This window comes from Centrocercus urophasianus, unplaced genomic scaffold (genome assembly GCF_019232065.1).
Source record: "Centrocercus urophasianus isolate 14NV4802_14NV808 unplaced genomic scaffold, USGS_Curo_1.0 seq_13, whole genome shotgun sequence".
NCBI classification, from domain to species: domain Eukaryota; kingdom Metazoa; phylum Chordata; class Aves; order Galliformes; family Phasianidae; genus Centrocercus; species Centrocercus urophasianus.
This window is the reverse complement of record NW_024884475.1, coordinates 44,865,288-44,893,184: the sequence shown is the minus strand read 5'-3', so window position 1 is coordinate 44,893,184 and position 27,897 is coordinate 44,865,288. Positions and strand designations below refer to the sequence as shown.

The 27,897-nt window shown below is 41.5% G+C and overlaps 1 long non-coding RNA gene across 3 annotated transcripts in view; it reads left to right on the top strand.

The window, feature by feature from the left end:
* The window catches only part of LOC122156893, a 283,419-nt gene that overhangs the window by 13,010 nt on the left and 242,512 nt on the right, over positions 1-27,897 (top strand). The window contains exons 1-3 of one of the 3 annotated variants that reach the window (XR_006167690.1): positions 15,646-15,805; positions 16,259-16,333; positions 18,580-18,771. This is a non-coding gene — a long non-coding RNA (uncharacterized LOC122156893). Of the gene's footprint in view, positions 1-2,630; positions 2,816-4,928; positions 5,098-8,519; positions 8,707-15,645; positions 15,806-16,258; positions 16,334-18,579; positions 18,772-27,897 lie in introns of those variants that run through there. The other 2 variants (XR_006167691.1, XR_006167692.1) reach the window with 2 other exon arrangements.

The following is a 27,897-nucleotide window of genomic DNA, read 5'->3' as shown; positions in this document are numbered from 1 at the left end:
ATCATCACTGTCACTGGAACGGTGGGTACCAGGCACCACCAGGCAAGAACGCTGCTGATAACAATATGGGAGTCCGAGAGGCAATAAAATTCTCAATTTGGATGTTGCAGATCTCATCCCATGAATGGAGTGAGTGAATTTGCAATAACGCTGCAATTGGTGCAGTAGCAGCTTGTCAGGCGGCTCCTAGAGCAGCACGAGCTCTCAAGCTGTGGTAAATACACTCTGCATCACAATTATGTAACAGAGCGCATCCTGTCCTGCACTCATTTGCTGAATAAAAAGGGCCAGCTCTTCAACGGGTGCAAACTGGGATACTGCCATCGACTTCGATGGGTGAGGACTTAACCCTGGACAGTTCTCTAAAATCTCACTCTCCATCTCTTTATCTCATCTCATACCACTTACAGATGAACCTGTGTTCTTACCTTCTGCTGCCTGTGCGACTTAATTGATTTCTATTTTTTTAAATGCTATTTGTTAATTCACTTTGTGTCTTCTGCAGACCAATTATATGCATGGCCATATTGTGTGACTGCAGCAGTCTGGTGCAGTGCAAGGAATGCCACATCATGTGCGACGCCTCATCTCCATGAGTAACCTTGTCACTGTGCTAAATGAATACATGAATACAGTACAGCCAGGAGAGATTAAACGTATTGACCAGTGTCTCTAATAACCATAGAAATGTCATTGTTTTTCATTTTTTCCCCCCTTTTCTTGTTTTCCTGACACATTTTGGTCCCCTTTTTGCTTTTCCCCTTTTCCCTTAAGTAGAGATGACACAGATCAATACCTTTGATGGAAAGTAATAATCAGGCCTATTAAGTGACAAAGGTTTACTCTGTAACAGCTGTGCTGGCGGGAGAGGAGAGCTTGTCTGACTAATGAATCATGAAACAATCAGGCAGTAGCCATTTGTGTTTAGATCTGTAAATATGGTGTGGTTCAAGTGCCAGACCATCTCCAGCACTCCAGCTGGGGGCACAGATGGTCCACATTCAGAACAGCACAAGTGTAAAGAAAAGCTTTTTTTTTTTTTTTTTTTCCCCCTCCCACTAGTTCCCCCCACTACCCTTTTCCTTCTCTATCCCATGCTGCCCCTCTCAGAGGAATGGATCAGGTTGCTTTAGGATAAAATTGTGTTGCAGGGATGTCATAACATCATCCCTCGGACCGAGCAGCTCTCATCAAAATATTTGCTGTCTTGCTTGTCTGGGAAAAAAAATCACAGTAAAACTCTAATTCATAGATGCTATTTAAGAGATTCTCATGTTTTTGACTAAAAACTAGTGTTCATTCCTTGCTTTCTACCCTTTTGATTTCTTCCTCATTCTCTAATAACAGATTTCTTCCTGAAAGGCATGATGATGTCAACTTTCTAGGTCCTAAAGGACAGTTCAGTGTCACATCAAGATTTCTAAGCTGGAACACAGGCCTGTCAAGAGGGATGGAAGAATAAAGTTGTCTGGGAGCTCAAGCTGTTTCCTCTATCTTGACTTCAGCTAATTCTTTCATTCAATACTTGTCATTTATGCCCCTTTTCCTCACTCCTGTTGGAGGAGGCCAAGGATCCCAGCTGACACCAATGAAGATAGATCCCATTCTTTTTTTTTTTTTTTTTTTTTTTCCCCAAGAACCTGTACCACGGAAATGAGTATACGTTGAATGTTTCCTCTTCTGCAAAGAAAACAGTATATCAAATCATCCTGTTTATGTAATATATATAAGCTCAATTTTACTGAGTTTCAATGTTTAAGATATGAATTTTAATGTAGTGAAAGGCCTACTTTTCTGCTGTCTCTTACACTTATGGAACTCCATAGAACCTAAGCAATGGGAAAAAAGTGTGATACAGATGGTAATTTCAGGCCACAAAGTTCTTTCTATCATCAGTGTGTGCCATTGGAAGTTAGCTGCCCATTGACAGGAAGCTTTCTAAGCTGGAACAGTTACTTTTTTTCGCAGCACGCAAGCATGTTTCTCTGAGTGTGTGTGTTTATAAATATATGTGATGTATTCATTTAGCATAATCTTCCTAACCTAAGCACTTTCAGCTGTACCTCAGCTTGGTTTTGTTGAAGATGTATTCATGCAGTAGCGCAGTTGTTACTGCAAATATGTATTCTTTGGCTCTACATCTGATTTCTTAAGCTGCAAATTGGTGAATGAGTATGTAATGAAGCAAAGAAACAGCTTTATCGCACACCAAAGTTGGCTTGCTGGCCAATTCATTGAAGTAACAGGGACAGAACCAGGTGAGCATTCAGCCGAGTGACTGTGTGGGATTAGCACTTTTTGGAATAGAGATGCTGGGTAGTAGAGCAAATGCTGCATAAATATACACCTGTCCAATCTCTAGTAGAATTATTTTCAGATAGTACTTGAAAAATATTTTATCTGTCATTGATTAACAAGGGAGATGGTGCTGGGTTACCATTGTCAGGATCAGTCAGTGTTGGAAAATGATGAATTATGGCACTGTGATCTGCTCTTCAGACCTTCCTGAAGAAGGCAACACTGGCAGAAAAAAAAAAGAGATGGCTTTCCATTCTTATTTCAGTACTCATTTATTATAGGAGTATCAAGTTAGCTAACACCTCTGCACTTGTCATCAATTGCTTTTACAGATTGCTACTCCCTTGGCAGCTTCCTGGCCACAGAGGTGAACCTTCTAGGAAGTGTCTTTCCAGCGGCTCTTACCTGAGGCTGAGGCTCCAGCTGGGACACCCTGCACACTTCTGCCCTTGTTCTCCGCTGCGTCTTCTGTGATTGCTCCTGCTCAGGCTACACTGCACTGCAAATATGAGCAAATGTGAGTCAGTGAAGGTATTTGACCTATTGGTAATTTATGCTTAGTTCACTCCTGCTGTCTAAATAACTCTACAGGAAAAGACACCTCCCTGTGTGAAAGACAAGTAGGTTTCTGTGCATGCATTCTAGCTGCTTCTGATCCTTTGGCAGCCTACAATGGCCAGAAAATGTAAAATTTGTGATCAAAGGTTTTGATCTACAACACCTCCTGAGTAAGTCATCGTTGCTTGAAGGTGGAAATAACTGCCAAGAATAGAGCAGACTGTGGACACTTGCTCTGTAAAGTCTGCTTTCTATTGCACAATTGAAAGAGAACCCAAGGGGGTTCAGTGAACAAATCTCTGTGACAGGCCCAACAGTTGAATTTTTTCTCTCCTTCCTACAGTGAGTTAGAGCACAGATCTCTGCTACTCCAAAATGATCTGAAATGGAGTGTGATTTAATCACCTCCATTTTGGACTGTATGAAGTGTGCTCTATTAATTAATTTTACTAATCATTATACAGACCTGTTCAACCTGGCAGAGCTAATGAGAAGTTGTTGGCTATCTTCGTTTGACAGTGGTTTTCATTGCTCAGTGTCCTCATAGAAGGCTGTTTTTGACTCTGATCTTTTCTCTCTCTCTTTTCGGTAGCATGGGAGCCTTGATAACTCAGGGTGATGCTGTCTGGAATAGTGATACAGAGCAAAAGGGGAGAGGGAACATTTTTCTTTTCCTGTTTTAAACCATTATTTTGTGTGGACAAAGGAGCAAGTTTGTTTAAATCATAAGAAATACAGATTTTGTGGATTTCAACAATACTGCCATTCTTTCAAAAAATCACTTTGTATCCCACTCATTTAAGCTGTTGAATGGTTATGTCATGCAAAAAGGTGGGTGAGAGAGAAAAGCCCCAGATTCTTTCAGCTTGATCTGTGCAATCGATAAAGCTCACTAAGGTAATCACTCTCTGATTTAAAACCTGTTTTTCTATTTGCAAAGTTATCTGCTTGCACTGACCAAAATACTGCAGAGAACAAAAAAGAAGTTATAACTCACGTAAAAAAATAGTTTCTTCAGGAAGTTGTTTCTATCTCTCTCTCATCCAATTACCCCTTTCCCTTTCTTCTTCTTCTTTTGGGAGGGGAATAATTTTGTTTTTCTTATGAGCAAGGCTTAATTTTGCTTTTTAAAGGCATCTTCTTAGAACAAGCAACCCGGGCCGTGCACAGCTGGCTTTTGAAAACTGAGTTTCTACTGAAACTTCCCTGCTATTATCTTGACAATCTTATTATTATCAAAGCATGCAAATATTAGGTGTGACAGTGAATGCTCACGGCAGGGAAGAACGTAACTTGGCCATCAGAGGAAGGGGGCCACTAACAATTGTGCCCCCTGTCACAAAAGCCATAATAATTTAATATTCTCATACTGGGATTCTCCATTTTGTTGGGCCTGCATAGAGCTGCTGAGTGTGTTGTTTCCTTTTGGCCAAATCACCAGGGCCGTTCCTTGAACATTTTGCAAGACTTCAAATAACGGATCATGCTGATAATGACTTGAGGGCAGGATTTTTTTATTTTATTTTTTTTCTACGCCTAGGAATAAATGATTTAACTATTAAACAGAGTCAGGCTTCTAGCTTCTGAATGTAATTTATTTCAAGGTTGTGTTAAACTTGTTAGTAGATCAATCGTTTTTCTTCTTTTGCCAGCCTGCTTAGCAAAAGATAGCGAAGACAAATCAGCTAAATGTCATCGCCTCAGTATATTTGAAGTGTCACATATTGTAATAATTAACTACCAGCTGCATTAACTGGGTATGGTTTTTATTTTTTAGGATTGCATTTGTTCTGAGCACCTAAAATTTCTCAATATATAACAGAAGGTATTGAATGTTGTATTTTAAAGACAAATTACTTCACAAATTGGACAGTTGTGTGACTTTAATGGCTGTTCTCGCTTCTTTGCACAGATTTGCTAGCTCACACAGAAGTCAGACATTGGTTGTCCCAAGCCTTCCTTGGAAGATGCTTTTCAAAACCGACTTGTTCCATATCCACTTTGACTTGTGTAAAAGAAAAGCTATACAGAGAGAGAGCTGAGCCAGGCAGAGCAGGCTGCTTGAGACGGATTTTTTGCAGCACAGGAATAAATGATTCTGTCAGTCTCAGGATACAGAGTCCTGGGTGCAAACTGTTGTCTTCAGAAAGACTTGGATTTATCTGTTTATAGCATGAGAAAGCTCAGCAGCAACTAAAGGAGCAGGGGCAATACCAGAAATATCACGGACAATAGCTGCTGGTAAGTGGTCACTTAAAAGCAGTCAGGAGGCATTTTCCCTTTCTATTTCTCACCTCTACTTGTGTGTCTGTATGCATGTACACTGAGTTTGTAAAATCCAGCAGTCGTACACCTGAAAAATGTTAAAAATTGGTCGAGGAAAGTTTTCTAATAAATATAGTGTTACACTTCTAAACACATGCTGGAGATTCCCATGACCACAGGGGTCCTGCCTCTTGTTTAACAGCCTGGTGGTCTGAAGCATCAAGGTCAGAGTGCAGCTATTGGTCTGCGTGCCTTTTGTCTGCGCTTCCAATTTAGGCTGGTGAAAAGGATAATCGTGTCTGAGCCAACCTTTGCTTCCAAACCCGCGCCATTGGAAGCCTGTTCATGAATTATTATGGGGAGATGCTTATGCTGGGTGGCCATTTAGAGACAAGGAGGAGGTGTCTTTCTGCAAAGTGGGTACTGGGAGCAAGGTTTGGGTTAAGTTAGCTGAGGCATCGGGGTTAACACCCTTGATCTTCCTTTGTTGAATGTGGTGGGATTTTTGGCACACACAAAGACAGGCTGGCAATTCCTGCATTTCAGTAGAGTTTACCAGAGCCCTGGCAGCAGACAAGCCTGTATGTATACAAGGTCACCGTTTGCTTTTAGCACAAAACTGGGAGCTCTTCTCGAGCTGCAGGTATATATCACACAGATCTCAGTGAGCACAGGCATCCAGGACACAGGGGGACCGAGAGCATATGCAGAGAGGTTTGTCTTTTGAAGTGCCTGCTGTCCTGGAGTCTAGGAAAAACATTTTTCTTCTTCTTGTGTGCAGCTCCATTTCTCCCTCCCTGTCTTCCTTTGGAAGTCAGTGAAGCTACAGCTGGGAGAGGAACAGAAGAACATGACTTATTGCTGCTGAATACAAGGATGCTTGTAAAAATCCAAAAGCAACAGATTGCTTATAGGAAGAGAGATCATGCCCTTTATATCACTAACCTCCAGCTCCTTTCAGTGACTGAAAACAGGGCTTCAGACAGGAATAGTTTTTTAGCCGTAGACAGTCAGTGTAGCTGCAGGAAAGTTGCTGTATCTGACTTTAACATCGCAGTATCATCCAGTTCTACAGACAGCTGTAGTTTCTTAATCTGGGTTTGAGCTGCTCACAACTCTCTGAGGTTAAGGAATGTTGCCTGCTGGGTACGGGTTTCCAGCACATACCATCACGTGTGCCTTCTGCAGCCTGTTGTTTCTGGATGCTGTGGTTGTCAGTACAGTGAGCTGGAAGGACCTTTGCTCAGCACCAGCTTGCCAATTCCCAGATCCTTATAGCATGGATAATCAGGTTACATTTAAATTAAACTTCCTATGGAAATTCATAAAGTTGCATTAAAAATGCCTTGTAATTTGGGAGTCAGCTGAATTCCCATTTCTGCCTTTGCAGATCCTTGTTCTGTGAATGGATGCAAGCAGTGAGAAGGGCATAGGCTTGGATATTCTCTGAGCCATTATTCTTTATCAGCGCTTTCTCTGGGCCAGTGTTGGAAATCACCTGTGGGAACAGAAAGTCCTTACTGAATGCTGGTCACAACAGACATCAAACTACTATTGGAACTACTTTGTTTTTTTGTTTTTTTTTGTTTTGGTTTTTTTTTTAACCTTAAGTCCATAGGCATCTCTACGAGCAACCTGTGTCTTGGGAAGATTCTAAGAGCCCAGCCTCTGCAAACAGCTGCTGTGATGTCTTAATTAAAACCAACTTCATACATACGCTTCTTCTCTCCCAAGAGAGCTATACCAGCTCCTCACTCTAGCATGGAGTGATCTTTTGGCTCACTTTCATTGCTTGGCCAACATCACACAGCCCAAGTTCTGTGGAACTCCTGGAAAGGGAATGCTGGGCCAAGTTCTGTCTTTAATTCAGTTTGTGCTTGGTTTACCATCACTGAAGTGGGCTAGGGAGAATGACACCATGAAAAAAACTCTACCTAGGAAAAGAGAAAAGTCTTGACAGAAGGCTGCAGAACCCCTCAGGAGCTTGGGAAGTCAGTGGCAGGCACAATGCAAGTCTGGTAACAGTGTGGGCCAGAGTACCAGTGTTTGGATTCTCTAGCTGTGAAAACAGTGATCGTTGAGTTCAATGCAGGCCTATGGTGAATGGCAAGAGGGGCCAAACATGGCATTCAAAAATCTTTCTACTTTCCACTTCATTTTATTTGTTCCAAGTAATGACGGAGAACAGCAAGCCTGAAAAATGTATAATATTGTCACACGCCATAGTGATAAACTTGCTGTGTGCACCAATGGAGGGCAATGGTGGAGAACTAAGAAAAGCACCTTAAATCTAGCTGACTAATATTAAGCTGAAAGTAAGTCTTTCCTAGCTGTTGAACTGTTAACATTGAAAGAGATGAGGATTGCTGCTAGTGTGACATAGGTGCCTAACTTCATGAAAATCTTTCAGTAGTTAGTGAATATTGTTTTGATCTGGAGGGCACGCCTCTGCTGCAAATGAAGAATACATGTAAAATGCTTCTCAATCTGCAGTCACAGCCTACTCATAAATCATGGGAATTGTTTCAAAATCTTGAGAAGATGCCTACTACGCTGCTGGTGAACTGTGGGTTAACTGGAACGTCACCTCCTGGTCCCTCTAATTGGGCTTATTTGCCATGGTGTGGCTTCCAATGCCATTTTGGAAACTCAAGGATGTGAAAAAATGGAGCGAAACCAATGCAAAGTGGGCTTAAAGTGACTGCTCTACTAAATGTCAACTGAACAACTAAATATAACCCTGAAAGTAGAATTTATGCTTTTCACTTCTTCGCTTTTTTATTGTGGTGAGAAAAAAGCCAGGAACTCAACGGGCTGTAACTTTAATAGGTCATTCCAGCCAGTGCTTACCTTTACAAAATCCTGATAATACAGAGAAGACAATACAGTGATCAAAAGCAGTGATGAGATTTTTTAGCAGCATTAACCGTCATGACCTAGCAAAATGAAAGAAAATGGTTTAACAGAACTGTCAGATCCAATATAGCTAATAAAGGCATGGATAAATGTTTATTACATACCGGAGACAGATCATTTCTGTACAGAAATTGAGGATGACCTTTACTGATAACTCTTATCTGCCTGATATCCTGAATAAGAAAAAGAGAGGGGGAGAGAGGGCTGCATTATTGCTGATATTTATGAAAGGTGGAAAAAAATTACACTTTGCAGATGACTGTTTTTAGTGCTCTCAAGAAAATAAAGATATGGATGTTCATTCTGCATGAGAGATCCTGAGTTCTAAGTTGACTGTGTCAAATGTAATGAGTGTGTTCAACTAGGAGACTTTTTCATAGACTTTATTTTCATGCAGTTATGTGTATTTATGAGTGTCCATGTTTGGAGGACTAATGGTTGTACTTGCACTGACTTTTCTCTCTGTGTACAATGTTTCCAAGCTAGCTGGATGATCTTCCTGCCAATACCCAAACCTGAAAGGAGATTTCCAAAAGAAGTCAGCTTCCAAAACTTCTCAGAAAGACTCAGTGGCCAGACTTGTGGGAGAAAACTGGAAATTTAGACCATCTACATTGGACTATAAATGCGATGCAAGCTTTTTGAGGAAATCTGGCCCTCGCATACCAGGTATGTACGAATTAGCAAGTATTTGAAATGTGGGCAATGCCAGTGCTGAACCTGGCAAGTGAGGCTGCGGTGATCCCATCCTGCCAGCCAACCACATAAATACAATTTGCCAGGCAGCCTGAGGCTCCAGGGATGTACAGTGACCTGCCAAGTGGATGATTAGAGTTCTGCAGGCAGGGAAATCAAAGAACAAGTTCATCTCAGGCTTTTTTCTCACTCCTAGGGTTCAAACTGTTGATACCTGACTTTCTTCATGCTCTCAGTATAGAATGATAGAATCATTAGGGTTGGAAAAGACCACTGAGATAATCTAGTGCAACTGTTGACCCATCCCCACAATGCCCACTAACCATGTCCTTTAGTGCCACATCTTTGTGGTTCTTGAGCACCTCTAGCGACAGTGACTCCACCACCTCCTTGGGCAGCCTGTGCCAATAACTCTCTACTCCTCCTGAGAAAGGATGTTTCCTAATATCCAACCTGAACCTTCCCTCGTGCAGCTTAAGGCCATTTCCTCTCATCCTATACATATACAAAGAAGTTGTAAGGGTTCATTTACTCTGTAAGCCAGAGCTTACATGCAGCAAACATCACAACATATCTGTCAAAAAAATGACTAAAATGAGGTGTAAAGGTAATCAGAATCAGGCCTATTACACACAGTTAATCATAAGTAACGTTGTCTCGGTAATGGTTGCAATTAGTTATAAACTTCAATGGTCTCAAACGTTTGCATGTTGGCCAATTATGCTGTAGGAATTATCAAGTAACCCATAGCACATTAGCCTTTTGTAACGCCATTGTTTGGAGCTACTCAGGTCACCAGATCCTCGCCAGGATGAATTAGCATAGCTCTCCAAGGTACAATGGTGCGGCGCTGATTTACATCGGCTGAAAGCTGTCCCTTTGTCTACTGGAGTTGTAGCGGGAGCAAGTTTAAATCACAGCTTTGCAATGGAGGCTCCTTCGACCCAGCCTCGCGGAAACAATGGTACGTGTGTTTTCTCTCTCTCGGCTGTGCAGATGACTTATTAGATGCCAGCGGTAATGCAGAGGTCTGGTGGTAGCTCAACAATAAGCTGAAATCGTACTTTAATGGCGCAATTTGAAGCAAGGAAGGGGAACACATAATTAATGAGCTCATCTGACTTCTGCAAAAGAGAAGCCTATCAGATAAGGGAATTACTTAAGCATGCTGATGAGCAGCTTAAAACTTCCTCATGCTCTTGCTTATTAATACGCTTTTTGTTTTCATTTTGCAGGACCACAGTGGTGTATTGCTACTGCTGTTTCCTGACAGCACGTACATTTCCTTTATAGTAACCTTGCATAAAAGGCATTTCTCAGGTCGTTAACATGGTAGATCCATTGGACAGAAGCTTCCAGACCAGGCCCACAGATGCTCTGTGTTATTTTGTGCACTTGTAGCACTCTTTCTGATGAACCCCCAACTCCGTGTTTGTTTATGATGTAAAGCTGCCTATTTGTCTCTATGATGCAGTATCACCACTTTTGCCTTGTGCGTGGATTCTGAGATGCAGTTTCTAGACCTCGTGGCTGGTTCTGGGCTATGTGGTTTCTAAGAGAATAATTTCAAAGTAAAAACCTTGGTGAAATTAGTTGCAGTTTTAAAACAGAATATTTTGTCAAAATCAAATTTATTTCAATGAGGGGCAATCACTCTAATGGCCGAGAAGAATGCAAAGATTAAATGAGGTATGAATAGCTGTAAGATGGTACAATTACCTCCTCAGAAACAATATATTTGTAAAGTTAATTCCTGTTGAACATGAACAATCTCCTTACACTTGACCCCTCTCTATTGCCTCTTCCATGCTTGAACTCTCCTTGAACTTTGAAGATCCATCTTGAGAGTATGATATGGCCATCTCTTTTGCATCTGGTTATTTTAGCTCCAATTTGCAGCCCTAAAACGGCAATTATGGTGATATATTGTTCAAGTCACCCGACATGGATTAGTATCGGGATCAGCGCGTTTATGCACAGGAGTGGTGAATGGAGACTACAGCTATGATTTTAAATGACTTGATTAATTTCAAAACAACACTTCAGAGTCCATTACATCCAGCAGGTGTTGGGGTTCAGACTGCCTTCCCTTAAGCAGGGCAAGCATGTCATATTTATTGCTTTTTTTTTTTTTTTTCTCTTTAATGTTTCTTTTTATTTTTTCCTCTCCTCCATCCTTTCTTTCTGTAAATGCCCGTGGCCTTGGAGGCAATGTGGATCAAATTCCCATTTTCATAATTCAGAGGGCAAGATTCAGATAGCCAAACTGTAATACGTTCCTTTACAAAGTTTGCTGGGGACACAGCATTATCAGTGTGAAGACCATGACTGGGTGAACAGCAAGGCTGTTTTGTTGGCTCAGGGTCAATTAAATAATGCCGAGCCTGCATAAAACATCTGTTTTAATGAGCTTTTGATCTAATAGTGCTATTTGAGACTGTGAATGTCAGCATCTACTTGTGCTCTCCTCTGATTTTATGCCAGACAGAGGCAGGTATTGCTGTGGATGCCAAGAGCAGACTCTTCATGGCCCCATCCCTTGTCCTGGGGTCATTACTGTAGAGTGGGAGAAAAGGACAGAAAACAGAGAAAGCATCTGAACTTTTGAGGAATGATTGGATTTGGATAAAGCAGGGAGAGTCGTGATGAAAGCTTTTCCAAACATCGTTGATTGTAGGGGCAGCCTTTTGTGATGATCAGATGTCATGTGCCTTTATTTTGTTCCTCCATTTAAGTCTTTGTGGCCTGGTCCGGCTGCTCTCTGTGCCTTATTTCAGCTAGAATTCTCGTTCCGGGCACACAATACACACATAAAATAAGGCCCTATTCTGTGAAGTGCCACTGAAATGACTGCTTGATGGCTGAGGTACTCCTTCTCATGAATAAAGGGACAAAAGTTTGGGGCTAATGAGAAGTTCAGGGTTGGAGTGTTTGTTTTGAAGACAGTAGCACATTCTGTAGGCAATGGTGTGGAGGCAAGGGAAATTCTGACTGGGGTCAGGAGTTTCCCAAAGGAAGCAGCTTCTGTTTGCACTGAAAGTGTAACTCCTCTTAGCAGGGGTGACACTACATCAGCCTGCTCTGAAGTCTGCTGAACTGGAGGGAGCCTGTCCAGACACACGGAAGATGCCTTCATAGGGCAAGAACCATGCACAGCTGAAACACAGATGAACAACTTTTTGGAGAATATGGGGAAATTGATATAGAACCTCTCCAAAGGCTCAGTTGAAAAGTGATGCCTAGAGCTGATCGTGTGCTGAGTGAGCATCTGGGATGATTCAGATGCTGCACTGTGGGAACTGTGAGTAACTCATAAACCTCTGTGAATGAGTTGTCAGGAAAAAGTGAAGCGTAATTAGGAAATGCTGATGATTGTTTCCTGTGGTAGTGATGATTTGGAATGTCATTCCTAAAGGGGAAACAAACAGTAGAAGGCTTGATTTTTCCCTTTACACTTCATTACACAGGTTGTTCTTCTGTGGAAGCGGTGTATTTACTAAGAAAAAGTCCTTTACAGTGAGAAAGAAAGTGGCCCAGGAAAGCACAGTTGAACTAATGTGCTGCAGAAAAACAACTCTTGGATTGCTAATTACATTCCCTACGCTGCAAAATCTTCCTGCATATGACACAAAAGGCACCACTGGCAGCTGAATATTTTTGTCTACCTCAGATTTGTCACTTCTTTGCTATTTTTAAAGTTTACATCTGCAATGCATCATCAAAGAGTATAAAGACTCTTTATAAAGTATAAAGGGCTATTTCTAGCTAATACTTTTTTTTTCTTTTTTTTCTCTTTTTTAATTGGCATCATTTCTTGAATAGCAAGGTTGGAAAAGGAAATTGACATGTTACATTTAAGAACATGCTTTTTTTTCCAAAGATCTTTTTGATATTAAAAAGAAAAAAAAAAATAAAAACATAATGGTGTCTTGCCATCTTACCTGGTGCCTTGTTTGGGAAGGACACCTAAATATTTGCAGATGTTGTTTGAACCTTTTCTTTAGGTGAAGGTCATGCTTTTACTCTAGAACAATGCATATATTTATCTTAAACTCAAGATAGACTTTGAGTGAAAACTGAAATCCAGATGTGTCCAAATACAAAAGGCTTGGCTGACCCGTTAGTGATGTGATAATATTCACACATTTCAAAGAACTTAACCATTTGCTATCTCAAATTGTTTCCCTTTTTGGTTGGGCTAATCTCTGTTTTCAATATTCTCCTTTATCCATGGGTCAGCAGTACTGTTCCTTTGGGGAAAGCACTGGGCTGAGATCCAGGTTGCAGGTTGCATCTTTCAGTGTTAGATGTTAAAATGGGGAGAGAAAATAGATATTTTTTGTCCTGTAGCCAGTACTGTGCACCTGTCTAAATTTCTTCTCTTTTTAAAATAAAGCTTTTCCCCGTGTATTTTTTTCCCCATTTAAAAGGCACTGAGTCACGTCAAAGCCTCAGGGTGTCTCAGCATCTTTCTGATTCCTCCCAGAGCTCATGCTGATGATTTCTGGTGGGGGAGGAGATGGGGGAGGGGAAGGGAGTGGTGGCAGACCTGAATCCTAATCTGTACATTTAGGGGCACTTGGCAGCCCCCAGGAGCAGCTCAGCAAACAGCAGCCGTGGTGTTTCCCACCTGTGGCACTGCAGAGCTGGCTGAAGGGCTTGGGAAACCATTCCTTTTGAAGCCGTTCGTGACCTGAGGCGTGTTTCTGTGCAGGCGATGCACAGCCTCCTCCCCTCCCACCCTCGCTAAGCAATGAGACTCTGCACGCAGGCACAGCCCAACTGCAGCCGCTCCGTGCAATACCCAAGCCATCATATTATTTGTATTCCAGATCCCATTCCTCAACACTGTCAATTTTTTCCCTCGCAGAGAAGCGAAAAGACAGTTTAAGGGACTTTCGGTGACATCCCCCCTGTTTAATGAAGCTTGGAGTTATGGGCAAGTGCCTCGAAGTGCCGTTATTATCTGCATGAGCGACTGAAGGCCGAGGGTCTGGCAGTGTGCAAAGAGCTCCGCCGCAAATGTGCACATTGATCACTGCTAATCAGCCCATCCGGGTCAGGGGTGCTGCCAAGACAGAGAGCTCTGCAAAAGCTGACAAATGGAGCAGTGGAGCTTGGGGGTTAATGTAATATTCAAACAGAATGAGGTATTCATTTTCTTACAAGCTTGTCACTTTTCCCTTCCTCTGACATTTTGCTAGGGAGTAGAATGAAAAGGCAGGGAGAGGGTGAGAATCTATGAGAGAGAAATGTCCTAACCAGGGAGAAAAAAAAAATAATCCCAGTTGTGTATTTAACACACTGTAGGAAAAAGGGATCGGGAATCAGAGCATTCACAGCATTTCTAAATCCTCTTTTTCTTTCTTTCTTTCTTTCTTTCTTTTTTTTTTTGAGAGAGAGAGAGAGAAAGTTTTGTCTTTTGCTATAAGGCTTCTTTTTTTAAAAATTTCAGATCCACTGTTCTGAAGGCTGTGTGCAAAACATACAGCGTGAATCACTGTCTTACTTGGGCTTCTTGCAAGGGTGAGAGAGGCTTGAGTAATGACAGGTCCAAGCTCCAGTAAGATCTTTGCTGATTCCATAATTACTCCAGTATTACAGTGTTGAATCCAGCTGCTGTGAAGGGAACTGTCCTAAGAAAACCCAGAATGTCTGTGAGCTGTAGGATTTTGTGCAGTGCAGCAGAGCTCCTGGGCCTGAGATGAAGCTGGGATCCGACTCTGGCCCCTGATAAATCTGCCCATTCTTTCTCTATACAGCTGTGGATCAGAAAATCATTCTTGAGAAATTAATCCTGTTCTTTTATTTTTTTCATTTTTTTTTTTTTCTCCAGTGGAGCTTCTTTCTCATCAGAAAAGTTTGAATTTTTGTCATTTATTTTGGCTCTCCCCAGTCTGTTTCCTAAGCATCTTCTTACTCTTATAAAGTTTGGAAACATCCAGTTAGCAATTACAATGAGGGCACTAATTGATTTTGTTCATTTCATCCCAATTGCTGAGTAATAGTGTAGGTCTGCCTTGCATGACTTCATCTCTTGACCAGGAGATTTTATGGGGATGACAGGAGGAAACCTCTGGCACTACAGGAGATACCCACTTCTTGTTTTCTGTCTGCTCTCGGTACTAGTTTCATGCTGAAGTTGGAAGTGGAAGGTAAGAGGAGGAGGAAGAGGAAGGGAAGCATATTGCTACCTGTCTTTGAAACTTTGGAATGTATTACAGCTCTGGTTAAAAAATAATGAAAACAACCTATTAGTTTCTCGAAATATCAGATCTGACAGGAAAGTGGAATAGCAACTGCAACAATACATTGAAAAGTCCTAATATCTCTTTGTTTTTCCTCACGTAAAGCAAAAGGCACAGAAGACGGAAGGAAAACCTGCGGATTAGGTCAGTGGGCTGGGTCCTGGGAGGTGTGAAATCAGCTCTCATTTCCCACTGAGGTGGTATAACACCCTGGGATAAGCAGCTGATCTTTCCTCTGCTTTGTTTATCAGATGCTTTCAAATGTTCCTATTTCTTCTGTCTCTTTTGACATCAACTCTTCAAAGCTGGCATAATTTCTTAACATGCCTTTTAAAGAAGGGTTTCCTTCTAGCAAATGCCTGTCCTGCAGTACAGAAAAATAATATCTGTGAGCGTATACAACCAGAGTTATTTAATCTTCCTTTTACCTGCCTGCGATGCTGAGAAGCCAGCAACGTTTCTCTAAGGCAAGCTATGTCTCCTCATCAAGCTTCTGTCTCAGAGATTCATGTGCAACATTTCAGTTTACTCAGCCTTTAATCGGATGCCTGGCCTACTATGAGTAGCGTGCAGCTTATGACCTCTTCCCAATAAACAAGTTTTAAACAAGCTGCCACATCAGAAGTTTTTTTTTTTTTTGCAGAAAATAAATGTGAGACAGCAAGGAGAGCTCATCATTCCAAACAGTGCTCCTTTTGCTAGGCCACTCTCTTCTTCCTTGCAAGAATTAATTTACAGCTGTGGAAGAGTGTGACTGTCCCACTGAAAAGAAATGCTACGGTTTGCTTGAGCATGGAAAAATCTGCCATTCTATGGGGATTGAAGTATGCTTAATAAGGCAAAGTTCTTAATGAATTATCCTGAAATCACTGCTGTCTGTGACACTTTCTTCTGCTAGTTGCATGTGGTGTCAGAGTGAATGCAAATATCTTGCTCATCTGGGCCGCTGTCCTTTGGGCATCTGATGTTTTGGAACTCATTAGTCATTCTGACAGACAAAGAGGGTGTTTAGAGAATACCAGGAGTTATTGCCAGGTCTGTGGACCCTGATTCCCAAAAACACATTGTGCAGATCTTTTGTTTGGGATCGCAGTAACTTTAAGCTTCATCTTGATGTTGAAATGATTTTATTTGCTTTCTTCTCCCTCCTTTTCTTTCTTTTTCAAAATTTAAAAAGTGGTAGGAATGGGAAGTGATAGTGAAGAAAATGGTATTTTTTTGTGTGACTCCTGTCATCTTGGCTAAACTATTGTCATCTTTGGAACACTTCCTAACAGCTTCAGCAACAGATGATGAAGCTCAGATGGGGAAGTGAGTGGATTGTCCTTACAATGTGGGAGATCACTGCAATGGTAGGTAGGACGGAGAATGCTATGCCTACTGTTCCCTTTGTCTCTATGTCTGACGAATTCCTTTTAATGCTGCTAAATGTACTTTCCCTCATTTTCCCTGTCAATCCTGATGGAAAGCGTGTTTAAGCTTCCCAGTGCCACTCTCTGCAAGAGGTGGCATGCCAGAATAATGTCCTGAGTACCAACTGGGTGCAAAGCATTATAAATACAGGAGACTGGGGCATCAGTTCACAGATGTTTTAATGTGAGCACTTCCCTGGAATAAATTCCTCTCTACTCCATAAATTACCACCTGACTGGCTGAACAGGAGCTTGAACATGTACCCAAGCCTCAGTAGCCTCCTCCTACTGTTTCAGTACGCACTGACTTGGCCTGGCAGGTACAGAAACTCTGGAAACAAATGGAGGTGAGTATCACAAATTCTGTTATTACCTGTTGTTGGCATCAGTGTGCAGCTGAGGTCTGCAGTTACTGTAGGAGAAACATAAGAAACGTTGACACGACTTTGTACTGCTAAACAGCCCCGGCCCTCAGCATTTCACAGTTTGCTGATAATGTTGATTTTTCAAATAACATTTCTTATGGCTCTGTTCCCCATTATTTCTGTGAGAAGAGTTTAAATGATTTTAGACCAGAGGTGCCGTCACAAATATCAGGCAAGTAATGTGATTTTTCTCAAATAGCTGCAGCTTTGATGACACGTACCCTTTCCACTGGGGGGCTTAGCACTGATAAGCACAGCTGGCAGTAACAGTGCACATTTGCTTTCCTTCCTACCCCCTCTGGATTGTAAAATGTTCCAGGATGATTTGATAGTAGCTGAACTCATCCCTCTCCTCTGTCTCCTTCTGTGATGATAAAGAAGTCAAAATAATGTGAGATTGGTTTTCAATGGTCTTGCTTTTTAATATTAGGAGGAAGATATTGAGGTTTGGGCATGTGTTCTAACTCAGGGTCAATCAGTTGTAGGATGGGCTGAAAGTGATGGAAGGAATTGTGTATTTTCCTCTTCGAGGGGGAAATTGGTCAGGGGCAGAAAATGTGACCTTGGGCAAATTACCTAAGTGGACTGTGGTGGAGAATTTAAAAAGAGGGGAGAAATGCTGAACTCATCTAGTCGTTTTCCCTCTTTCCCACTAGATGGCCAGTTATGTTACATCCATAAACCCTTTTCTATCTTGCTATCTGGGAATCTCTAAATGACATGCGTGAGTCTCAATCTGCCACAGTCCTGATGAAGAATGCTAGAAACAGATCTCATGATTCAGGCAGAAAACTTTCAAGCGATACTCTGCTGGGTCATAAATATTTTTTTCCATCACTTGAATTTCATAATTTTTTATTCCCTCTAGAGATAATATTTAACAGTAAAAGCAAGGGACAAGTGCTTCTGTTAGAAGGCCAGGAACTAAAATGAGCAACATGGCTTGAAACTATGTTCAAGACGGAAGAGTGTTGTTTAGCCATGTTTTTTTGTTCAGTTTCCATACTACTTTTCTTTTTTTCTTTTAAATGACTTGGCACTGCTTTATCCTTCATGTGAAATTTATTATTGTCTTATTCACATTAATTTTGAATGCTTGATCAGAAATCTGATCTCTCTCTAGTTTATATGTTCACTTTCCAATAAAGCAATTAAACCCCAGCTGCTGTGCAGGAAAGAGTGTCTACGAGTCAGATCCTCTTCCCAAGGATTGCTCTTTTATAGATCGCTCTTTTGTCCACTTTGCCTGCTAAGAGTTTAATTACACTGAAGAAGATGATAAATGCCTGATAGTTTGCTTGGGCGTGGAAAAATCTGAGTATCCATAAAATGGTTCTCAGAAATGCTTCTATGGAAAGCAATAGCTCTCAACTTGCTATTCTTATCTGTACAGAACCAAAGAGTTGGTTGTCTCATATTGCATTATTCAAACCCTCTTGGAGAACTCCTTTTTTTGTTTTAGAACTACATTTTCTTAGTTTTTAGTCTAGGAATGTAGTGATTTACTGAAAAGCAATGGATTCTGTGATCTTTCTCTTTAGCTTTGCACTGTCTTGTACTCCCAAACAATCAGATCGCTTTCCTGTCAGTCGATTGTCTTTTCCAGGTATTCTAGAAATGTTTGGTCTGCATTTGCTCTTGTCCTTAGTCTTGGAAGTAAAGTACAAAGACTACAGGAACTGCAAATAAATGAGAGTTAGATGTAAACTTCAAGCTGGAGAGAAAGAGGTCTTAATGCTGAGGACAATTATTTCCTTGCAGATAAACACAGAGCTCCTCCAAAGGCACTGGAGCCAAGCATAGGAAAAACTGATGTGAGCAAGCAAGGACTGCTGAATGGTGACAGTGAGCCTGTATGCTGCTATATACAGACCTCTTCACAGTGGCCTCTGATTTTTGCAATCAGATGAAGAACAGGATGAAAGGTCTGGTTAAACCTCATTTGTTTAAAAGGTAAAAATCAAGCTGTTCAAAAAGAAAAGCCTACAATTTCTCCCAGAATTCTGTACTGAATATATATTTTTTTCCAGCCAAACAATTCCTGCCCTACTGGATAGAGTTAGGAACTCCTCCTTAGCAGTGAAGGTCATCTTTGAGTCTAGTTTTCTCTAATTTGAAAACATGAGACTGTAGGCATTTGAATGCCTTTACTGCACAGATGAAACTGCGTTGTATTATCTTACTGCTCAAATCTGGATCCTAATCCTCCTGTTTTAATAGATGGAATTCATGATCCTATTTCTGTCACTCTAGAAAAATCCTAGGTAATTTTCAGGGGGCAAAAAAGAACAATACCCTCCTGAAAATTAACTTATCTGCAAACATCTTACATTAGAATTTGCTATAAGGAACAAAGAGTGCACAGGAATTTAACAGACAACATTCTCCCATCAGATAGCGAGTAATTTTTTAATAAAGTTTAAATGATGCTGTTAAGTATTTTGAATGAATTTCCCTGTGGTCTGTTAAACACTGAATAGCATTTCCACAAGTGTGTTTTTTCATTTGTTTGTTTAAAATCTAAATTAATACCCTATCCCTGAACAGGATGGAATACACATTAGATAGAAGAGGTGAGTTCACATACTCACTGCGTCAGTGGGTTTGCAGAAGTATTCTGTTTGTGACAGTGTACAACACTCTTGTGCCAGTGAAGAATAGCCTGTATCTTGTCACTCAGGCTTTGCACAGAGAAAACAGTTGATGGGAGAGATAAATATCGAAAAACTGAGACAATCTGACAGAAATAAGGAATTGCAGGGAACAGGCTCTGAATCAGTATGCTTTAAAAACACCACTGCACGCTTCTTTTTCTCAATTTTCAAATAGGGTGTCAATTAGAAGCCTCTAAAGGAATTATGACATTCCTTCTAACCCCTTAGCACAGCACCCAGTGTTTTCTTACCCATCCCTTCCCCTTGATTCCTCCAGTCAGCCCTCTGCTACTCACACACGTCTGTCTCTGCATTTTCCATCAAACCTGGAAATGCCTCCTGCCTGCCAGAAAGACAAGATGGCTCAGCTGCCCTGCAGTCAATCCAACAGCTTGGCTTGCACAGCAGAGCCTGGCCAGCCGAGTCACATTTTGACCTCCTTCATCTGCTCCTCTGAAAAGTTTTGGAGCCACACAAACTCTTGATAGTGTTCTGCTCCTGTGTGCCAGAGCCCCCTGAACAACTCAGGCAGATCCGGGCTGGGCTGTGGGGCTGTGGTCATATTTTGTTTTGGAAGTGGTTACTGCAATTTTCTCTCATTACATCTTTTCCCCTCCCACCTGAATCACATTTGGCTGAGGCTCCTAGCTAAGCCTGGTCCTAACCCTGGCACCTTAGGCTCTTTCTGTGGGGAGAGCCAGATGCTACATGAAATGCAGTTCCTTTATGGTGGAGTGATGGCTTTGGAGAACAAAGGAAGGGCAACAGATGTCATCTACCTGGAGTTATGCAAGGCCTTTAATTTAATCCACACCACATCCTTATCTCTAAATGGAAGAGATATGGATTTGAAGGCTGGGCTATTTGGTGGATAAGGAATTGGTTAGGAGGCAGCAGCTAGAAGGTTATTGTCAACAGCTCTATGTCCAGGTGGAGGCTGGTTTTGAGCAGTGTCCCACAGTCTTAGGATCAGTAGTCTCTAACCCCTTTATCAACAGCACAGATGATGGGATTGAGGGCACTCTCAGCAAGTTTGCAGACAACAGCAACCTGAGCGGTGCAATTGGTATGAGAGGAGAAAGGGATGCCAACCAGAGGAATCTGGACAAGCTTGAGGAGTGGGCTCATGTGAACTGAATGAGGATCAACAAAGCCAAGCGCTTTCATGTTTGATTTTGGTGAGAGTGTGTTCTACGTGTTCTTTAATCAGCATTATTTCCTTAAAACACAAGCCAATATGTTTTGTGTATTGTTTCTACTTCGTTATGGAGAAGAAGCCTTGCTGGCTCCTGATGGTTTTTGCCCACACTCCTGTAAGGAGGAGAGTGAAGTCAGCATGTGTGAGTGATTTATGTTTTGTGCCTAGTGCAAAGTAGGTTAGCTTTGTCTGATGTTGTATAATGTCTTTAATCATACAAACAGGCCTGAAGTCCCTCTGTTTTGTGCTGTAGTAGCTTTTCATTTTATTGCCACTTCTCTTTTGTGCTTTGGCATAAGAGGGGAAGATGTGTGAGAAAGAAGTTCATCCTCTAAGCTTGCTCTTCAGGTCTTTAGTTTTCATGAGGACTTTTCCCTCACTGTTATTTTTCAGTGCTCAAGTGGTTTCTCTGCAGTTCATAAATCCTAAATTAACTCCAGTAGGTTTGTGAATCTTGATGTGAAAACATATATGAAATCCCTACTGCAGTGGTCCCTGAAGAAACCAACACTCACTCATGGCTTTTTATGTATGTAAAAGCTGTTGAGAGCTTTCTTATTTATCTATTGTGCCCATACCCCTTGTCTGGTTGCTCAACTGGCACTTTAATTAATCCATTAAACAGAGGTTAGATGGTGAAGTATGTGTGCAGATCGAACATTCCTTTTGAGGCAGTGGTTTGTTTTAAATGCTATCCACTACTGCACTGCATGCTAGGATCTCTGGTCAGGATGTTGGAGATGACCTCAGCACTACTCCAGTAGGGAAGAAGAGCTCAGCCATGTAAAACGACTTCAATTAATAGTTAATTACATGAGGTAGTGCTCCTGTGAGAGCAAGTTATCCCAAGTCATTTACAGCTACCCATGCTTTGTTGCACTACAACAGAATAAGGAAGAGCACTGAGAGTGCTGCCTTGGGATCTGCTGTCCAAAGTGAACAGAGCAGGTGGGGATTTTGGAGTCCAGTGAGGTCTTAAGCTAAGGAATGAGAAACAGTTTGCATATACTTGTCAAAGAGTAGGAATGTTTCTTTTCATTTCCACCCTTGTATCTCTAAGTGAGAAACATTTTGGAGTGAGCTGAGGTTCAAATTTTGTGATGGGGCAGATTATTGTTCGGAAAAACAGAGCTGGGGAAAAGAGAAGACAGTAGCACATTTTTGTGCTGAGGTTGGTAGAATGGAAATAATTATGACTCTGTAAGTGTCAGTCACTCTGTCTCTCTTTGTTTTGACACATTCAATTCTAGTGACTGGTGGTGAAGAAGATGAGAGCATTAGGGAGATTTGAAGTAAAAATTTTAATGGGGGGAAGCAAGGGGAGAAAAAAAGCTGCCGAAGATGATTTCTGGCAGGCAGTCCAGTTCCTGGTGCAGACAGATTGGCTGATGTTGATTGTTGACAGCTTCTCCAGCTTGCTAATTACAACTGTAAAATATTCAGGTGAATGACAGTTACTTGAAATGTTAATTCTGCTTTTTTTTATTTATTTATTTATTTTATTTTTGCAGCTGCAACTGTTAGTTGGCTATTGCTATAATTGATGGACACTGGCAGTTGCTCAGACAGATGGAAATTAATACTCGTGTTACCGTTAGAACTCGCTTTCACAGTCACGTTTTTATTAGCCTCCCACACTGAATTAATGTGTGCACGATGGTGCGTGTAGAATCATAGAGTCATTAAGGTTAGAAAAGACCAGTAAGATCATCAAGTCCAGCCATCAAGAAGGAGCAGCACAGATCCTACTTGCAGACCAGCAGGTGCTTGCTGTGTATTGGTGGGCCATGGTAAAAAGTAGTGAGGCTGTATCAAATGAGAGGCATCAGCCTGCCATGGACTTCTGGTGCTGAACCATGGGCTGAATCATCGCAGAGCTGAGCAAGCAGTTCAGGCTGGTTTTGGAAAAGTGGGTTTGGGATATTGTGCTGAATGATGCCCCACATGAAGTGGGCTCAGATTGGAATCATGTAACTTTTCTACTAGTGCTGTTAAAGCTGACGCATGTGCAAAATCTTAAAATGTAAAGCAGTGGTGTGGGTTTTACTATTGGAGACAGAACTTCACTCTGTTGTACATGAAAGGGGAAAGATGATGAAACAAGACTGAATTGTCATGCCTGGCTGCACTGAAGATATTTACTGGAAAACAAACGCTTTCCAACACCAAAGTTAACAAAAAATGGTCCTGTATATCACTCGAAGCTTGGAGATATGAACTCTGAGTGAAGTTCCAGTGCAATGGTGATACATAAGGTGCGTTTGTGTACAGGCTGTTTCTGTGCAATTTTCTTTCCTAAACCAATGCTTTATCTGTATTTCAACAGGTCTTATGTTGCATGGTAGTTTACTCAGGAAACCACGTGATTCTAATTCCTGCCCTCAGCTCCTATTTAGCAATGTGTCTTTTGAGTAACTTGAAGAAACATGATACTGAACTTTTTTGAGGCCCCAGAATTTCAGTATTTTCGAAACTTCTGCTTTTCCTTTTTTCAGGTAAGAAGGCTTGCTCACTGTAAAAACCTAAAAAGTGTTACCTGGATGGTTGTTTGCAGCTGCAGATCCTGCCAAATCTTAGAAGAGAGAAACGCTTGCGTTCAAGGAGAATGGAGCTATCCATCCAGTAGAGAGCTGATGCCTTACTTGTTAGCTTAATGAATGCAAGAACAGGCCCTGCACTTTTCCTCAACTTGAGAAAAAAAGTTAGATATTTTTCTTCTCCCACAATGATGTGGGAGTCTTAAAACGTACATTAGAATTGATGGAAACTTGTGGCTTAACTTCATCAGAAATGCAGCTATTATCTTGTTGAGTTTTAGTCATGTGAGTTGAAAGCAACTACGATGATGACTGAAAGGAAAATGCCCAGAGGTGGTATAAGCAATTAATAATGTGAATCATAGAACCATAGAACTATTTGAGTTGGAGGGGACTTTCAAAGGTCATTTAGTCCAGCTCCCCTGCAATGAATATAGACACCGCCTAAATCAGGGTGCTGAGAACCTGGTCCAGCCTGGCCTCAAATCTGAAGGTAGCATTGAGGTGAGGTTTTGGTAAATTGTGACATTGTAGGTACAAGAAACTATTTGAGAGATTACTTGTTTGACTTGAAAGGAGGCTTTCTCTTTGCGACTATGGGACAAGGGGGTTGGATCAGGAAAAAATTCTGGTTAGCCTCAATAAGAATTTGCTTCAGCTTCCCAGGGTTAGGTCACTGAACACTCAGGACTTTGCATCTTGGAAAGAGCTAAAGCAAGCTAGTGTATGCAAAGAGCTCCATTGAGGCAGCTCTGCCAACAGTGTCTGCCAAACAAGTTGAAGGGTTCAATACTTTCTGAATAGCAAAGTCAGTTCTTAAATTCTGCTTTGTTTAAAGTTTCCAGAACATAGCACTTCAAGTTGATGAGGAAAATCCTTCTTTCCTTCATGTTCAGAGATTGTGACCAAGTAGAACTCTCTTCCCAGGAGGTGTTTTGAGCCATGGGTAGAGGTAGGCTGACAAAATGAACAGCAGCTCAGTCCTAGGTGTGAATGCATCTTCTGGCTGTTTTGTTGCTTCTGTGGAGGAAGTCCATGCACACAAGGTCCTCTCTCCCATTCTGTCCTATACCTAAGCCTCTTGCTAACAACTCACCAGGTGTGACTGAGTGGTGGTTCTGATCTCAGAGCTGCAGTGTCAGCAGTTGCTAAGGATCTCTCCACTAGCCTGCTCAGCAAAGCTTTGCTGTCAGTATAGTTCTGCTCTTGCACACAGTGCAGGAGATGTTCATGTGCTAAAGGTAGGATTGTGTTGCCCACTGCTATGCCAATTACTGGATATTAATGGCAGGATAGCATGCATATGCCTAAACTGGGAAGCAGAAGGTTAATAGACGAACAGCACCAGAAGATCCCATTTATCAGTTTCTATTTATCTCTCCTTGGGAGGTGGCAGGTTTACAGTAAATACCTTCTGTCCTCCTAATTTCCTAATGATGGGGATAATGATGGAGAATGGTGAAGTCATTAACTGGGACAGCCTCTGTGCATCACTCTGTCAACCACATCTCTCCAAGACCTGCAATGAAAAGTGATGGGCCCCAGCTGTTCACCAGATTCTCCTCCCCTCCCCCTCTCCCCATTCCCAATGCCAGTTGCAGGCTTAGCAGTTGGAAAGGGAAAAAAATAAAAAAAAACCCACAAACCAAAAGACAAAGGGCTGGTCCCTCTCTTCTGCACTGGAATCATCCTGCTGTAGAGCTCAGTGCAGTGCTGTCCTTAGACAGAGCGGTGTTATTTCAGTAAGGACCACAGCACTGCATAACAGTGGTTTTATTAAAAAGAGCAGAATGCAGAAGCAGGTTGTACTGTTTGGAGTGAGACATTGGATTTCCATTGTGCTGCCTTCTGCTGAAGGACCTATTAAATATCTGTAAAAATTCTTAGCACTTTTTGTATGTGAAGCATTTTGCTGGGATACTGATGGGTTGCAGTGTCTACAAAGACCACTGGATGGGCAAACAGCTTAAAGTTATAGGTATATTGGGAATGGAACTACAGAGGGAATACAGTACCCAGACTTTCTACATCACAAGAGCGCAATAGGAGGTGGTGAAGTTACCATCCCTGGCGGTGTTCAAGAATCGCAGGGATGTGTCACTGAGGGATGTGGTCAGTGGGCATGGTAGGGATGACTTGGTGATCTTAGAGGTCTTTTCCAACCTTTACGATTCTGTATTGCTACAGTCACTTGTTGTGGCCTTGAGTGTTCTATGACAGAACTCTGCAATTGCTTAGCTGCTGTTTCCTCTGCAGAGGCTGAGAATCCAACCTTCTGTCATGAAATCTTTTTTAAAGAGAGGCCTGTCTGCAGTGAGGTTTTCCTGTTGCATCTGCCATTTGTCAGGCTCATAAAAGAACTCTTGAGCTGTGGGAGCTTTGTATTAGAAGGGTTCATTAACTTTCAAATGTTTCAATTGAGAAATTTCAGAGCTCTCAGCAATCGACCAAGGTGGCTGGCTCAGCCAAGAGTGTCCCCTGACAGTCAGGTACAGATGTGATTGCTAGTCAGAGAGCTGTAAGAAACATAATAGTGTCCCAGAAAGTGTCATACTTGAGCTGGAGAGGCTTAAACCAAATAGCCCAGAGAGACCGTAAATAATTTTTGTTATTCTTTAAGGGACAGGAAGACAGAGGAGCCCTTAGCCAGTAGTATGCCAGGAATTCAGTCTATGAGGTTGTAGTGCAGTTGGGTCCCATTCTGGTGTGACTCATCATGTTCATAAGCTGCTCTGGAAAACACGACAGGGAAAACACGGTTGTGGTGAGAGGAGGGACTCCACTGGCTAATCCTAAGCAGATGATAAACTGTTCCTAAGTGCCAGGTGCCAGGAAAGGTTGAGATGGTACAGACAGGCTTTTTGTTTGAGTTAGGTTTCTGTTACAGTGGTATCTGAGCAGAGGGATAGACTGAAAATGAAGGGCAATGAAACAGTTCTTTTGTCTGGGAGATGTGATATTATCCAGTTAAGGCATTAGAAGAAGACTGAGTAAACTTTGCCTCAATATTTTTTTCTATTTTATCTTCACGTGCTGGATGCTACTCCAGGTAGTATTTCATACAAGTGAGATGAAGCTTGGGATTTCAGTCCTGCCACGTTACCTTGGTTCCCATAAGATCTCCTGAAGCCCTTAGCTGAAACTGTTAATGCCACTAGTTTCCTGTGGTCTGACTGTTCAGTGTCCAGCAAAGTAACTGCAGCAGTCCTGGGCAAGGTTCAGTAGCATCAGCTGTTTCCGTGGCCAGCCTCTCAGCTTTGACACCTCAAGCATGACATAAATCAGGCTAAACAGAACATGCAATATTAAACATCTGTTGACTTCTAAATAAGGAAAATCATATTAGTCACTCTGTAAGCAATCTGCATGATAATTTCAGGAAAGCATGAGGTGACTGTTCTCTCAGAGGAAGAAATAGCTGATGGATATTTTCTATACATGTGAACTAGCTGTAGGAAAGACTGAAGAGCTGGCTGTGGACAGAAGTCTTCCTTCTGTGAGGTGCCTTTGTTGGAGAAAAGAAAGACAAGTCAAATTGTCTACCGCTGTGGAAATTCATTTCAGATGTGTTCAGGGCAGTATCTACAGCACCAAATCTTGGGCAGAATGGAATCTGTTGCAGATACTGTTTGTCAACTGAAAGAAATCTCACTGGAGCATTGTAGTCTCTCTAAAATAATTTTTTCAATTATGTTTAACATACAGCAGTGGATGACTTAAAAAACCATACTAGCTGACAGCCCAAAGGCAACCAAATGTTAGAGTCAAGTCCATTTTTAAAGGTGCAGAGTGTCTATACTAACCCTTCATCTATAGATGGTTGAAAGAAAACAAAATACAGAAGTTGTGCACCTTTTAGAGATCTCAGCACTTAGACCTGCAGATGTGGCTGCAGTATAGAAACAAAGAAACATGCAGCGTCAGGATGAGGAAAATAAAGGTTTGGACCAAGTTTATGTAGAAACACATTCAATTGAATGTGTGTTCAAGTTCAGTTCTAACAGCATTTTTTACCTTGCAGAACAACACTGGTGTTTAGCAGCAGCCTCTTGAGAATCCACTTCTGACAACTGAAGAGCAGTGTTTGGAGTAGGATGACTACAGATACTTTACCTTAGGTTTGTTAACATCACATCAGAGTTCCAAACATACACCATATAAACATATACCAATACTTCCATTAACAATGTAATGCAATCATTATGTTGTTAATGGAAGTATTAGAAACAACTGTGTTCAGTGCATTTGTTTCCAGGTATGCTGGCTGGAAGGATTATTCCTCTGGCATGTTTAAGATGCTACTTTAAGATCACGGCTACTTTAAAAAAGGCAGCTAGGTATTCTGTATATAGTACTAATTGTCTTTTCTCGAAAGGAATGTAAAATGATCCATCTGTCATGACACTAGGATATACAAATGGAATTCTGAGAGCAATAAAGAATACTAAGCATCTACTCCTTCTCTTTACAGAAAAGCACTTTTGTGATTTCTTCTAATGCATAAAAAAAAAAAAAACAAAAAAAAACAAAAAAAAAAAACACCACCTTGCCTGCTCATCTTGGAAAACTCACAGTACGAACTCTTCTCCCACTGCCCTTTATACTAGCTCCAAATATCGTTAATGTTAGTTATACAGTAATGTGGTAATTATTTCAGCATTCACCAAGCATTTTGTTTGGTCTTTCTACA